The sequence below is a fragment of the Dermacentor silvarum genome, chromosome 6, assembly GCF_013339745.2.
Source record: "Dermacentor silvarum isolate Dsil-2018 chromosome 6, BIME_Dsil_1.4, whole genome shotgun sequence".
Lineage (NCBI taxonomy): Eukaryota > Metazoa > Arthropoda > Arachnida > Ixodida > Ixodidae > Dermacentor > Dermacentor silvarum.
The window spans coordinates 156,420,107-156,434,918 of record NC_051159.1 but is presented as its reverse complement, the minus strand read 5'-3'; the positions used below and the strand labels follow the sequence as shown (position 1 = coordinate 156,434,918).

Here is a 14,812-nt window from a genome sequence, read left to right as displayed (position 1 = left end):
ATAAAATACATCTAATAAGCTAGATATGTGCTATATTGCCAAAATAACTGCGTGGAATCTGTATTTCAGTTTATAAATTGCACATTTTCACTAATCCTTCGATATTTTTCATTAGTTTTTGTCAAGGATTTCTATTAGATTAAAATTCAAAACTTTCGCTATTTCAACAGCAATAATCTTATTATATATCTATACTCAATATGCGTGGCCTAAATGAGAAATTGCTTCGTTTCATGTGCACACATTTCACGTATGACATATATTTTCTGCGTTATAGCAAAGTAACATTATCTTCAGGTTAAATACATTAACGTGCAACAAAAGCACTTAGAAAGTATTCCTCATAATGCAATATCATACTGAATACTATCAGATATCTGAAGAGCGAATTTACGAGTATTCATTCAGTATGGCTTTAGGCTGTATCGCACTAAGAAGAACGTGAACATCATAAATCGGAATCCTAATTATTACATTGATATCAGGCAGCTGCGCTCCATCTACATTGAGTAAAATTGATGCATGTTATCATGGCATGACAAACTTGAGAGCGATAAATGGAAACATTAATACAGAAAAAAATTCAATTATATTACGATTTGAAAAATAACAGGTCTTCTGCGAAGTGCCTCTACAGTTGGATCAATTATGATTCCTCGGAATCATCCTAACACTGCTTGCGTAGCAACTGACACACGTAGGGGTCATATTTATCACATTTCACATGTGCATGCACACCGTGCTGCTTTCTTTGTTTCTTCATACCATTTCTGCATATTAATTTGACAATTAAATGTTTAGAAGCCGCCAGCGAAAGGGACCAACATTTACTATACTATCAGATAAATATATCTATGCTTACCAGGACTAAGAACTCGGGCGTCTTTCTCCGGCATTGCCTATGCTGACTACACGTGTCCCGCTCCTCCGGATTCACACCTTCAGGACGATCACCGTTGGCTGTATGGCGTCTGAAATAAACCAAAGTGTGTCTCACCGTCTTACCCACTGCACCGACGGGCGTTTTACTATTGGCTCAGGTCCACCAGTGTAAAGGTTACCCTTTCAAAAGCAACAGCTAAAAATGCCTAAATATTTCAGATTTTTCGGGAACTTATTCTGTTTCACATTTGTACAATGTACGACGGTACTGCACATGAATATATCGATTGGTCCGTCACGTGACCTACCTCTACCACGCCTCTAGTCGTCCCCCAGGCGATTCATCACTTGACGGTTTAAAGTAAACCATATAGGTAAACACCAACTGCCGCAGAACTTCTTGCCATCCGGGAGGCAGTTCATCTTCTCGCACTTGAGCCACCTCTTGCATAGATGATAATCTGTGGTATTAAGCCAGCTTGATTGCGTCGTGATACGAGGCCATTACTATATCTTCCCTCTAGAAATGACAGAGCGGCTCGACACCGCGCAAATTAATGGTCACAATATCATTTTCGACGGACAAGACACTAACGCGCACCGACAGTGAACGCTTCGGTGGTCTCACCACTACGACGCCTCGATGCCAGCATTCGAAGGGACGCTGGCATCAAGAAGCACTACCAACGCCACCTAGGTGGCGTTGGTAGTGGCGTTCACCGTACTCAGCACAGCGGAGCGTGGCCTCCGAAATTAGCTCTGAAAATGTTTCTGAAGTTGATCGCGGAGGCTGCAATTACGACGCGCTGTACGCGCTGATTTGACTCGGTGACGATTCAGTTACGTGCTTTGTCTTGCGCGTTGTATTAGTGTGTCAGTTACGTGCTTCGTCTTTCGCGTTGTGCTAGCGTGTGCAGCCTAGTGCAGCTTCCATATGCACGACGGTTGCTCATGGTCATCGACGTTGGTAGTCGTGATGGAGGAGACGTGCCACCAGGCGTCAGCGTGGGTGCATCAACGCCTAAGGGCGCTTTAGCCACAAAACACCAATAGACATTATATATCAATGTGCAATAAACATTACACTACTTCTGTGAAGACACGTTTCACTTTCGTGTTCTATACCGATTCCTATATAAGAGGGATCAACCACATTTTTTTCGATGGACAACTGCGCGTTGTTACGTGGTTCGGAATGTCGTGATGCCCATCGATTAAGGGTGCCTGGGTAATCTCTGCGATAAGATCTAGGCTCTGCTGTCTAATTTTGAAGAAAATGTGCGATACTACGAGAAATGCACTGAGAACAGCTTGGCATTTCCAATAAGAGCTAAGTGCTTACCTCATGAGTACTCTTGAAGACATAAAAATTAAGAGAGAACCCACCCTTTGGGGGTGTTTATCATCGTTATTGCGATTAGCATTGAAGTGGTGGTGCACATGTTATATAGTCGTTAAAGATTCATTATTGTGCAAAAATCTCGTTATTGTTATGTAATTATGAAGCTATGTCGTGATTTTCTCATCACATTATACGGTTTAAAAGTCAATGGAGAGAGCTGAAAGCGCCACCGCCTAAGCGCGTCATGTTGGTCCGTGTACTACAGGCGGTCTCCCCTATCGGGCTTCCTTCCGAACTCGCTGCGGCATCTGGCAGCCGGTGTGTCACCGTGACCTCCATGATTGCACTGTTTGCGCGCCGGTGCGTGCGAACATTGAGAATTAATCCCTCGTTTCCCAGCCCATGATCGTGACCGAGACTATACAGTGCCGGCTGGGATACAGAGCGGAATGCTGTGCTCGGTGATCCACGTTTGATACGAATTGGCAACGAAGTTTTTTCAAGTCTTCCTTTTTATTAGAAAGACCGCCAGAGTAAAGAGGCCAGAAACCCGATACAAACCATGAAGCGGAGAAGGTACGCTAAGCATGCTAATCGTATTGAAAACAGCCCACACAAGTAATTGTAGACATAAGGACGTTGTACTTTGGTAAATACATATGTAACAGCTTAATCACTATTCAATTTAACAAAAATAAGCAAGCTAATAAGGTTCTGTCGTGGATCTAGCGCACAAATTCGATTTCAACAGTACGCTGTGCAAACATTTTCACCTACAGACGTACAAATTGCGCCACTTATTCGCTAAACTACGCACAGGAGTGTTACAAGCTTACCAGCTCTAACAAACTCAGCTCTTTCTTTTCTCAGTCCTCCGTGCAGCAAAAATATGCGTTAGACAGATGCTGGTAATGATTTCTGTTGAACCGCCCCTATATATAGCGGATCACACATTTCTAACCACTACATGCAAACGTACGTCTAACGTACATGCAAACTCGGGGCCAAGAAACCTGCCTTCCCTGTTTACACAAGGCCACGGCAACGCCAATACACGAACCCCTTTCTTTGGCCGTGTTTGCGGCCGCAAAAGAAACACAAGCAGCGCCACCGCCTCTTGCAGAACGTCGTTCATCTCCTCCGCCACCTGGGATTTCCCTGCTGCGGTGGCGGACGGGCCCGTGGTGCGCCGAAAAGGCTAAGCCCTGGCTTGCTTGCAGCTGCTACCGCGCACACATGGCGGGTGCGGTGATGAAGCGAGCCGGCTTTCGTGCCCTTTTTGTTGTCCTTACTGTTTTTCTTGCTGCTGTATCACAACCGTCTCCACAGCTATTCCTCTCCTGGCGATTGCAGTGTTGTGGCTCGCCCCGAGCAGAGCGTTATAGTTCTGTAGTATTTACGTAAAAGAACTTCCCACATGGGCTGTTAACGTGCAGGCGCACTTTGGTGCGCCGGAATAGCCGAGCAGGCGCCATCTTACGGGGCTAAACTGATTACGCCAAACAGCTTCTCCTAGCGAACATTCGTTTTATTATTATTATTATACCACCATTGCCGTGCCTTCTTGACTCAAGCTTTGCTGTTTCGCGTGCGTTTATGTCTGCCGACATGGTTTTACCAGGGGAGTGGATATAGCGATGTGATTGTTGCTAACTGTGGCGATAGTTTGCCAAGTAGACAGGAGTTCGTAGACGTTTTCTTTGTTTGATAAAATTGCCTTTAATGTGGTACCCAAGGGGCCCATTTGCTTGCAGGAAATGACTGGAAAGAATGCATGTCACGTGCACACGGCGAACGACATGCCGCGATAACGCTAGGTAGTGGCACAGCTATTACACGAGCAGTAAATATTACACAACGTCACAAGAGAGACTCAATGGCCTTGCTGACGCCATTCAATGTACAGAAGTGGGCAACATTTCATTGTTTCTTTGCAGGAAACAGGGCCAACCAAGGAATAGGAAACATAAGCTTAGATGAGCCCCAAGTGCACGCTCTCATTTTTCTTTTGGACACATGGTGAACGGACAGACAGACAGACAAAGAAATTTAATGAAGGTCCTGAGAAGTTCTGGTGAACGGAAGACAAAATTTCCCGTTCCTGGCATAACACCATATTTCTTTCGATCCATAAGGAGTCGACAATCGCCGCGAAACGCAACGCGAGCATTTTTCTCAATGCTTACTAAGGGGAGGCTGAACTAGACAGCATAATAAATGTTGAACGGGTCTGTGTAACCATTTACGTAAATGCATACTTAAACTTGCTGTCAGAAAATACACACGTAAATACCAAAAGGAATAGAACGCAAGATCATTTAACTTAATTTATGAAGTTTACCGTCCCGGAACTGCATTGAATTATGAGGTACGCCGTAGTGGAGGGCGCGCGAATAATTTTCCCCACCTGAGGTTCTTTAATGCGCACCAAAATTTGATTACAAGAGCGTTCTTGCATTTCGCTCACATGAAAATGTGGTGACAGCAGCAGAAGACCACAGCCACTGAGCAACTGTGGCTGGCACGAGCGCGCTTGTGTTCTTTAACTTCAATTCGCCATATCGAACACTAACAAGAATAATGGTCTTGAAATTTTCTTTTGAAGTATACATAAAAAATTGCTTGAAAAATAAAATGAGACATAAAAACAAACGAGTCCTTGAAAGGGGCAAGTTTATGTAAACTACGTGTAAAGGTTCTTTATAATATATAATATCTAAAACATGAACGTACTCGACTATAGCAGAATGAAACAAAGGAACGTTATGTACATAGCGATAAAACAAAACGCAGTTTATATGGCAAAGCGTAATTAAATACGCAAATTGGAACTCTTAGAGTTGGACTGAACAATAGCGAACTTACGCACAGTATCTATACTTGCGAGCGGTGACAAGTATAAAGTAGAACGAGTAATATACTGCGAAAATAAACGCACTCGTAAACGTTGTGACGGGAGACATTTTTACCTACGTTAGTTCTCAACCTTGTTTTACACTACGAATGCGCCTGTTATAACAGAATAAAGAAGGCTATAATAGACATCACCTATTCTTTCGATTCGGAACCCACTTGCTGCGACAACAGTTTTTCCACGACTGCTGCCAACCACCTCAAGTTTGTACAAGACCTCATGAAATTCTCAGAGACACATGTGAAAACTCCCCCAAATGTAAGCAACAGCGACAACTCAACGGCAAAGGCGGTCGCACAATGACGACGTGATGATCACAACGATGAAGAGGACAGTGGCATGATATTGTTTGGTTGACTCAGATACAAAACAGCAAGAAGCCGTCACTAAGAGAGGGAGGCCTAGAATGACAACTGCGCTGAAAGCCACCTGTGGACGTCTGCTGCATACCATCTTGTAAAGCAGTGAACCGGGTATAACTATAGTACATTATTATATATGTACAAGTAGTCAACATATTAGTTATTATTATTACGCTCGCAGTGCAGGTGACCGGTAATTCATATTACGGCGTCCAAATCATCCTGAGTTTTCCCGGTATCAAGGGAAGCTTTTGTCACTCTACAGCAAAAACGTTTGAAGAAAATCCTGTGCACATACATGAAAGGTTGGGGTTCTATTTCAGAGTGAAGAATGCTAACGTGTCGTCAATACTTTCAGATTCCCGACTGTCACATTGGACTCCCGATTATTATTATTATTATTATTATTATTATTATTATTATTATTATTATTATTATTATTATTATTATTATTATTATTATTATTATTATTATTATTATTATTATTATTATTATTATTATTTGTTTCGGAATCATATATGCACTTGACAGGAAAGGAGAATTGGGGAATATGCTGACAACTGCCACAGGTAGGAGAAAATCGCCTGCCTAGTCTTCAGAAAGAGACAGACACATAGAAATGAAAGATAGGAATAAGGCCAGGAAAGAGAAAGAAAAGAGCAAGTATGGTTTATTATCGTCATATAAAAGAAGCTCCCACGTAGTTGACGTGTCCGTGTCGTTCACTGAGATGAATTATTCGTGGCTGGAATTACTCCACTAACACTTCAAATTTCCACTCAAACATTTAAAGGGGCACCATTAGTACTTCAAGGAGCTATAGCCAGAGAGGCGTGATTCACGAATGTCTCTAAAAGAAAACATTTTCTAAGAATGTCCGAAAAAGAGAGTTCATGTGCGACGAAACAATTCACAGTCATAACTTTCAGAGCGATAGCAATCGACAAAAGCTTCGGAGACTTGATACGGTAGCAGCAGACACTAGCAGATCCTAATCGCAAAGAGAAGCGACAGCTGCTAACGAGCAGGAACCTGAAACATCAAAGGACCATTACGGAATCTTAAGAATGCGTGAACGGTTCGCTCGACGAGAGAGCGGGAGGACCAGTTTAAAGGAAGACAAAGGGACGGCGAAATACACGGCGAGGAAAAGAGACAGAGTGGGATTAGAAACATCTTCCTCATGCTGCAAACGGAATTAGCGTTTTTAATTAACACTTGAACTTGTTCCGCCACTTCAAAGTATTTTCGGGGTTTCTGCCTTTGCGCATTACTCAGTAATTAGGCTCCGTCGAGGCGAGCACTCGGAATGGCAAAAGACACAGGCGAGTGATAACAAAAAAGAAGAAAGACGTTTTTCAAAGGCACCCACCCAAAAGAACAACCACGCGGTGTCTCTCGGTGAGTCGTTATCGTGCCAAATGCGTTTCCTATTCGGCTACCCTTAGACCACGCTTGGGTGATCTCTTTGAAAGAAACTACTTGGCCATGCTCTAAATGTGGCTGTTCCTGCATAAAGAATTAAGCGCGACGCAACTCCTGTGTCTTTCAGGGCAGATAAGCAGAGTGGGTAAGTACGTCTTCAAGCACTTGTGCTTCCACTCCAGGCTATAGTTGGACATACTCCAAAGTTACAAGGTTACCGATAACTTACCGTGCTTCGAAAGACACACGTCCGCCATGCAGCCTTCTTTTCGGCATACATGTCAGAAGGAAACAGAATAACAATCGATTAAAGAGATTGACAATCGTCGTGAAGAAATCCAGCCAGCTGTGTGTCACAGGAGTAGCCTTTGCTGCTCTTCAAATTGGCTACCTTCCTTGGTGTTTATGCTGCGGCTTCTCCGTAATGCCCCTTCTGATAACTTGCTGATAACAGCGACGACCATCAGCACCACTTTATGTAACCGGTGGCTCATGCTGCTGGGTGCCGAACATCGCGCGCGCGTTTCTGCCCACTGTGCTGGCTGCTCAGTAACCAGATCTTCATTCGTCCTCAGCTAATGTGACACCTCCTTTGTTCGTATATCCCACTGCCTTCAAGGCAGCGACAAGCTCCCAAAGCCATCATTAACTCTAATTATCACCTAGCAAAACTTATTTTATGGTGTAATAGGATGCTCAACAATATGAATCAAGAACAGTACAGGAATCAACGTCCTTGCTGTTCACTTCATCACTATTGTTTTGCTTCCTATTACACTATGACAAGTATCAAATACTAACTACCCTGAGTTTTACACATTACAGAGATAAGGTAACCCAATTACAATTTTATTGCGATAGCAATTATATGGACACTCAAAAAGCAGATTTATGCCGTCGGCGTCGCCGTCGCCGTCGCCGTGAGGTTCCGTATGACGTCAATGGAGATGAAATCGTCGCCGATGATAAGTGGTTCTTGAGGGAAAGCGAAAGGTTGGCCGAACGCTGTATGTGCGAGTGAAAGGGCGCGAGGGGCGCGCGCTTTCACGGGGAGTGAACGCACGGCAAACAAACTGCGCGTTCTGCGCCGTGCTCGCTTAAGGGCTGCAGAAGTAAGCGTCTCTTTCCTCCTTTACAGTCACCATATATGTAGAGCAAACGCGCCGTCTTCCGACGTGCGAGAGGCCGTGGGGGAGGGGGGGAGGGGGAGGGAAGGGAGGCGACGTTTAGCTGCGGCACCAAGTGCCTATTTATATCAGAGGCTCCGGCAACAGTCACCAACGCCGCACGCATTTTGAGCGAACGCGGGCAAAACGCCGACGGCGTCGACAATAGTTCTGCGTGTTGCCGGTGCTGCTGCATGTCCAAGTTTATACAGCTGATAAAGCTAATATCATTACTCCGTATAGCTCTCTACAAATTTGCTATCGCAATTCATGCTTCGCCTTTCAGGTGAAACTGCGACAACTTTTTTAATTACTTCTTTAAAAAATCTGGTTGATTTCGGTTACTAATAACAGTTCCACGAAAGTAACTGAGCAACTGCTAAAGGTAATCGATTACTTTACCGTTACTTTCCTCCCTACCTTCATTACCACAGCACAAATTCAGCAAAAGGATGAGCTGGCCTAATCCTTTGAAAGCGTCCTTTACAGCCCTTCACATGTTTTATTGCGATAGCAATTATATTGACACTCCAAGCGCATTTCTGCCGTCGCCGTCGTCGTCGCCGTAAGGTTCCGTATAAAGTCCAACGGCAATAATATCGTCGCCGCACGCCGTAGGCTTTATGTGCGAGTGAAAGCGCGCGAGGGACGCGCCCTTTCACGGAGAGCGAACGCACGGCAGAGAGTAAACGCAACGTGTTTCGTAGGGCGAAAGGCCGTGGGGAGTTGGGAAAGAGGGAGGGGTGGTGACGTTTAGCTGCGGCACCAAATGCGTGTCTTGCGACCGGGCGCAAGGGGAACTGGCGACTCAATCTTCCACGCGAAAGAAGAAAAGCGGGAAGGCAGCGCGGGAGGGAGGGGACGCGGCTTCTACTCTGCCAGCAACCGCGTACTTGTACTTTGCGCGGCTGAAGGCTGTCTCGCGCACCATATCTTGAAAGCGATCTCCACACGGCTCTAACCTTTGTGTGCGCTGTGCTTTCGCCGCTCAGTTTCCGTTGAAGCGATAGACCGTACGAACCTTCGGTCGCTGCTGTCGCAGCGCTTGCTCACGCCAGCGTTTTGACAGTGGTTGTCTGCGGCCATCGAGTGTGATCTATTCATGTTTAATTGCTTGTGAGCGCCGACACCATGCTTGTTAATTCAGTTAGTAAGCGAATGTGTCCAATTTTATGCAGCCGATAAAGTACTGTACTTACTACGTATAGCTCTCTACTAGTAAATTCGCTATCGCAATTGATGCTTTGCCTTTCCGGTGAGACTGCGACTTTTTATGTTCAGACAGGATTATTTTCCAAAATTTTATTCGATAATACTCTCCCCTTTCCTTGTGAGGAGATCTGCAGAGACTGAAAATTCGCTCTATGAGTGCACTGGAGCGAAGGGGTGTGTAGTAACGCACGAACACCTTGCTCAAGAGATTGTGGTTACTCAATACCGTGACGCTCAGGTCTAGGTTGTCTATGAAGCGCAGCGCTTCGATGTTGCTGGTGCCAAGGGATGGCGCTCCCGACAGGGCCAACAAAAAATTTGAAAATAGTGTTAGGTGATCATGAACGTTCGAAGTGGCCATTGCTATCAAGCCACAGAAGTGCCGTTTCAATTGGTCAGTCAACATCTGTTGGACATCCCCTCAGTGTCGTTCACTCGTTAACCATTTAGACTTAAACGACTAATTGTAACAGACCGCACCGAACGTCCACGTTCCTTAATGGGTGCCCATATCTGTAATGTATTTATTATGATGCTGCATATTATTCAGCCCTAGAAATACTGTTCATGTTTTACGATCAGAAAAATAGGGTTATATGTGGTGTATATCTATTGTTCAACAGCCCAAAACTTTGTCTATATCAGTGATTCCATAGACTGCACTAAGCGAAGAATTGAGCAGCAGCTTTTACCGCCTACGAAGGCCGCCCATAAGCACTTCCAGGAGAGGAGAGAGATTTATTATAAGAGAAAAGCTCACAGTTAGAATTTTGTAGAGAAGTCTGCAAATCTGCAAACCTGCCATGTTTAGGTGATCCAGGTGCAACTGTAGGACGCTGATTGTGGGAAGCAGGTAACCCATATATATGTTTTCATCCCTATGAACTCTGTTGTTCCCGCCAAATTGAAGTGCTCGAAGCTGCGTCACCTGTCAGAGCTTGTCTCATCGAAAATGTGAGTGGTTACATGTAATTGGTTGCTGAAAAAACATTTCAATTGCAGTGTGATTTACAGAGTAAACACAGTAATCGTTAATTACCGAAGCGTAATTGATTACACTTAGTTAGCTACATCTAATTCTGCAACTTTCTGCAATTCTGCAATGTCTGCAACTTGCCCAGTAACAAGTCCCTCAGTTTCATTCAACAATCTTCAAAACTGTGGCTAACTGTGCTATAAATGGCGGTAAGTTTATTTTGACCACCTCACAGTTTATGCAAACGGATCATAACACTTCGTTAACTGCAAGCAAACTACCAGTCCCTTGCGACCATGTACATTTAATCTACGTTCGCATGCTATATCTGCTTCTTTTTTCTCATCCTGCTTAGCTTCCCTTTAGGCTATTCCCCTCTGCGTTAGGGAGCAGTGCCAAATGGTTTCCATGCGCAGACACCACTGTCCTTCAGACCGAAATTGTATATACTGGATGTCGCCGTGTAATAAACGACTTTCTCGATCAAGAGAGAGAGAACAAAAATTAGGTATGATTTAATTAACCTACCTTACTCGTCACAAAAATTATTTCGGGATGTCGACAGCCCTCTCAGGCCAGATTGGAACGCAGGAGTTGCCTCTGTAATCAGAAATGCATCTTAACTTGAAGTCTATGCTTGACTTGATATAAATGACGCCTGGCGTGAACTTGCTGAAGACGCTCATTGCACTCAGGCGTCATTTAAATTAGGTCAAGCGTGGGCTTGAAGTTAAGTGGCATTTATGAATACGGGGGTTAGTGCTCAGCTCTCCAACTTCATCATCTGAATCAGATCAATATTATGAGTAGATTTTGGCACTCTTGCACGGTTTGCAGAACTAGTAATAAGCTTTAAATATACCCTATTATAAGGGAAGTGTGTGGATAGTTTAGCGAAGATGTTGTAGTTTGTGAAAAGAAAGGCTAATTCCTTCGATAGCAACACCCTACTCGCCAGCTGCATGTACTGAGTGTGGCATCAGCTGGCATATTCAAACGAACCTCATGTGTGGTTTCAGTTCCCGCTAATTTTTATGTATTCTAAACCAAAATATCGATCTCCTATCTTTCCGGCTTCGTAACAGTTACTGAAGTGCAATTCGTCGCAGTGGGAAACTTCACTACTGTTATTAAATCACTCCTTCTTCAATTTATTGAAATGTACGGAGTTTATAGAAATACTTTCGCGATGTGAAGCAGATCGATTCTACATCGTACACACCAACAAACTGAGAAGACAAGTATGGAATTGGGTAAGCGCACCGCTTTCTAAACAAGTCGAACTTGCACATACGCCCGTCACTTATTGGGTTTTTCGAAGTTCCGAAACTCTAGAATTTGTGGAGGAGGCGACTCCAAGATTAAGATGCCTCCGATATAAATTGCTGGAACACACTATTTCGCTTTCTGTGCGCTGTTTCTTGAAAATCGGACCACCAAAGCACACGTTTTCTGTGAGCCATAGAACTTCTTGAGATTGCGCCATGCTGCATGCGTGGCGCAGAGCAATATATCGAAATGAACGGTGATCAGAATATAATAATCAGTTTTTCAGGTCGTGATGTTCAGATGCTAAATTGAACAATACTGAGCACTGATAAACTTGTTGATAATGTTAACAAAGTGCTGAATGTCAAATAAACTATATCGCAAGAAGGTTTTACGGGAGGAGAGGGTATGTACAAAATTGCCCACCGGCCGCGATAACACAGTAAAACTGCCAATTCCACTTCTATCTAAGTCAGTACCCGATAAAAATTGCAGACGTACGCTTCAATTATTTCTGGCCACACCGTAGGAACGGGAACGCGTCACCGTTAGCTAGCCAGAGTAATAGACCGTGTAGAGCGCTCGACTAGCCTACGGTGAGATAAAACGACCTAATCTTGTTCACAAGAAATTTCTTGATACAGTACGCAGTCATCTGCGAAAAGTGCGCAGTCATTTGCGCATGTGACTTTAAAATCACAGAAGCGCAGGCCACCTGCACAGGCGCTGTCGCCACAAGCACTGCTGCACTAGCTCCGGCACCTCCGACGCGCGTGACGGTATAACCACAAAAGCGCACGCCGCGTGCAGAAGCGCCATCACCACACTCTTTCCGCCTCCCAATATTCATCAAACACGATTGTGAAGAAATAAAGCGCATGAAGGCCAACTTGCTACACTAAGTGCACTTTGTTTCTCTTACAACGCCGAATTTCGGTGGTTCTATTTGGACAGAATATATTAAACTACTTTTGGGAAGTTGGCGGAATGCTTGAAGCCTGCTTCACCTCCGCCGCGGCTCGGCCCGGTATTGCATTATCTCCGGGATCGGCCCAGGCATTCCTGTCCACGCGCCGTGATACGGACGTAAGCCGGCCAGCGTGCCACCATCCCCACACACACATTGAATTCCGGTGTCCCAACTTAAGTTTTCCCCCGACACTGGCAAAAGAAAACACGGGATTTGCGTAATGACCCGAACAAAACGATTATTTAGTGTTGTCAAAGCTCATATAGCTAGCCTACACACTTCAGTTTTGCAACGAAGCTGTTATTGCGATTATAAAAGAAGCGTTCTCACCGTTTTCATATGCATGTTTTTACGGCGCTCGGAAAAAAATAACATCACTCGCGAATTTCACATATTAAAGAAATATGAGAAATGCTAGTGGTGATATACAGGGAAATTTGGATTTGTGTGTGTTCTGTAGAGGTTAAATAAAACTTGTTAAACCCTCGCTATCGGCCCATTTAGAGGCGTTGGATGAAATGCCTACAAAGTTACCTGCTTTTTCGGCAGGAACATAAACGGCCGAGTTTGCGTGCTTAGAGGAAATAAGCACGATAACATGAACCGAAAGTTTGAAATGTGTAGGTTAATTATGTACTTTAAAAATAATTACTGAGTACTCGGTCTTCCAAATGTTATGTTATGTGAGGCGTGTGATTTCTTTTCCTAGCCCCCGCGGATATACCTTTGAGAGGCACGTTGCATATATTTCTTTGAATGAGGAAGCATGTAGAGAAACGTTTAATTGTTGTCAGTTAGTCAAGCCTTTTTTTAATATAATACGTACTCAACCATTCCAGCCTGTCTCACCACCACTCTTCGCAATATTTCCCAGTGCAGCGAAACAGCTGCAATAACGCCAATTTCAGATAGTACGAAAAAAAAAATGTCGCAGTTTCACCGGAAAGGTGAAGCATCAATTGCGATAGCAAATTAGTAGAGAGCTATACGGAGTAAGGATAGTAGTTTTATCAGCTGTTCAGCTGTATAAGCTTGGACATATAGCAGCACCAGCAACGCGCCGAATGGTTGTCGACACCGTCGGCGTTTTACCGGCGTTCGCACCAAATGCGCGCGGCACTGGTCACTGTTGCCGGTGCCTCATGGCGGCGGCTCGGATGTTTTCGACCAGATCGGAGTGGGACACGCGTCGAGCAGCGTCGGAAGTGTTGACCACCTTCTCGTCTCACAAAGTTTGTATATAAATACGCATTTGGTGCCGCAGCTAAACGTCGCCTCCCCTTCCTCCACCGCCCCCCCCCCCCCCCCCCCCACGGCCTTTTGCGCGACGGAAGAAGTCGCGTTTGCTCGCCGCCGTGCCTTCGCTCCACATGAAAGCGCGCATCGCTCGCGCGCTTTCACTAGCACATACATCATACCGCGCGCGGCGACGATTTCATCGCCATTGGACTTCATACGTAACCTCACGGTGACGGCGACAGCGACGGCGACGGCAGAAATCCGCTTAGAGTGTCCATATAATTGCTATCGCAATAAAAGGAGGTATATTACGTGTAATGTTTCGAAAAACTTTCGTGTTTCTGTCCTAAATAAACGCGTAGCAAATTATTATAGAACCTTGCTTTTTTGTTCTGTATACGACGTTCACAGTTGGTTTAATTCCTCGGTGTTCGTGGTGCACTAAACAAGGCACCTCGTTTAAATTTGGCCAAAATATGGACAACGTTATCGGCAGTACGAAGGTTAATTTCAAAGTTTTATGAATAGTTGCTGGCTTTGCAGTAAATTATGTATGCGTATGCTCCGCAGCGATAAAATCGTGGTTCACGAGAAACGCAAAATTTAGCCTGCTGCCGTGGCATAACTTGAGCTCCCGCCGAGATCAAACTTATTACAAGTGCGGGGAAAATATGCGAAATTTGCCTGCGAAGTGTACTTGGTGAAATCTTGTGCAATCGAGGAACTAAGCAAAGCACCTCGTTTATCTTCGTTTAAAATTAAGTGCATGTTGTGCGTAATATCGTGGCGAAGTTCAAAGTTTGTGAACTATAGTCCCGGCCTTACCAGTACATTATGTATGTAATCGATTCGGAGCAGTAAAGTGGGCTTTGCGAACAACGCAGAATTTATTCCGCTGAACTCCGAAAACTCGGAACAAAATCAAAATAAATTTAACCCGACACTGGCGTGGGAGGAAAGGGGCGGGGGGGGGAGGGGGGGGAAGGGAGGACGGAAAGTTATGGCCAATGTTCTAGAGAAATAAAATGTGTGCAAATCAATTACTGTCTTTACAA

General features: G+C 44.6%; 1 non-coding gene across 1 annotated transcript; it reads left to right on the top strand.

Annotated features, from left to right (window-relative positions):
• The first annotated feature begins 12,421 nt into the window (after positions 1–12,421).
• Positions 12,422–12,609, top strand: LOC119457133 (U2 spliceosomal RNA). The gene has a single exon (XR_005193159.1). It is a non-coding gene; the product is annotated as a U2 spliceosomal RNA (small nuclear RNA).
• Positions 12,610–14,812: the final 2,203 nt, after the last annotated feature.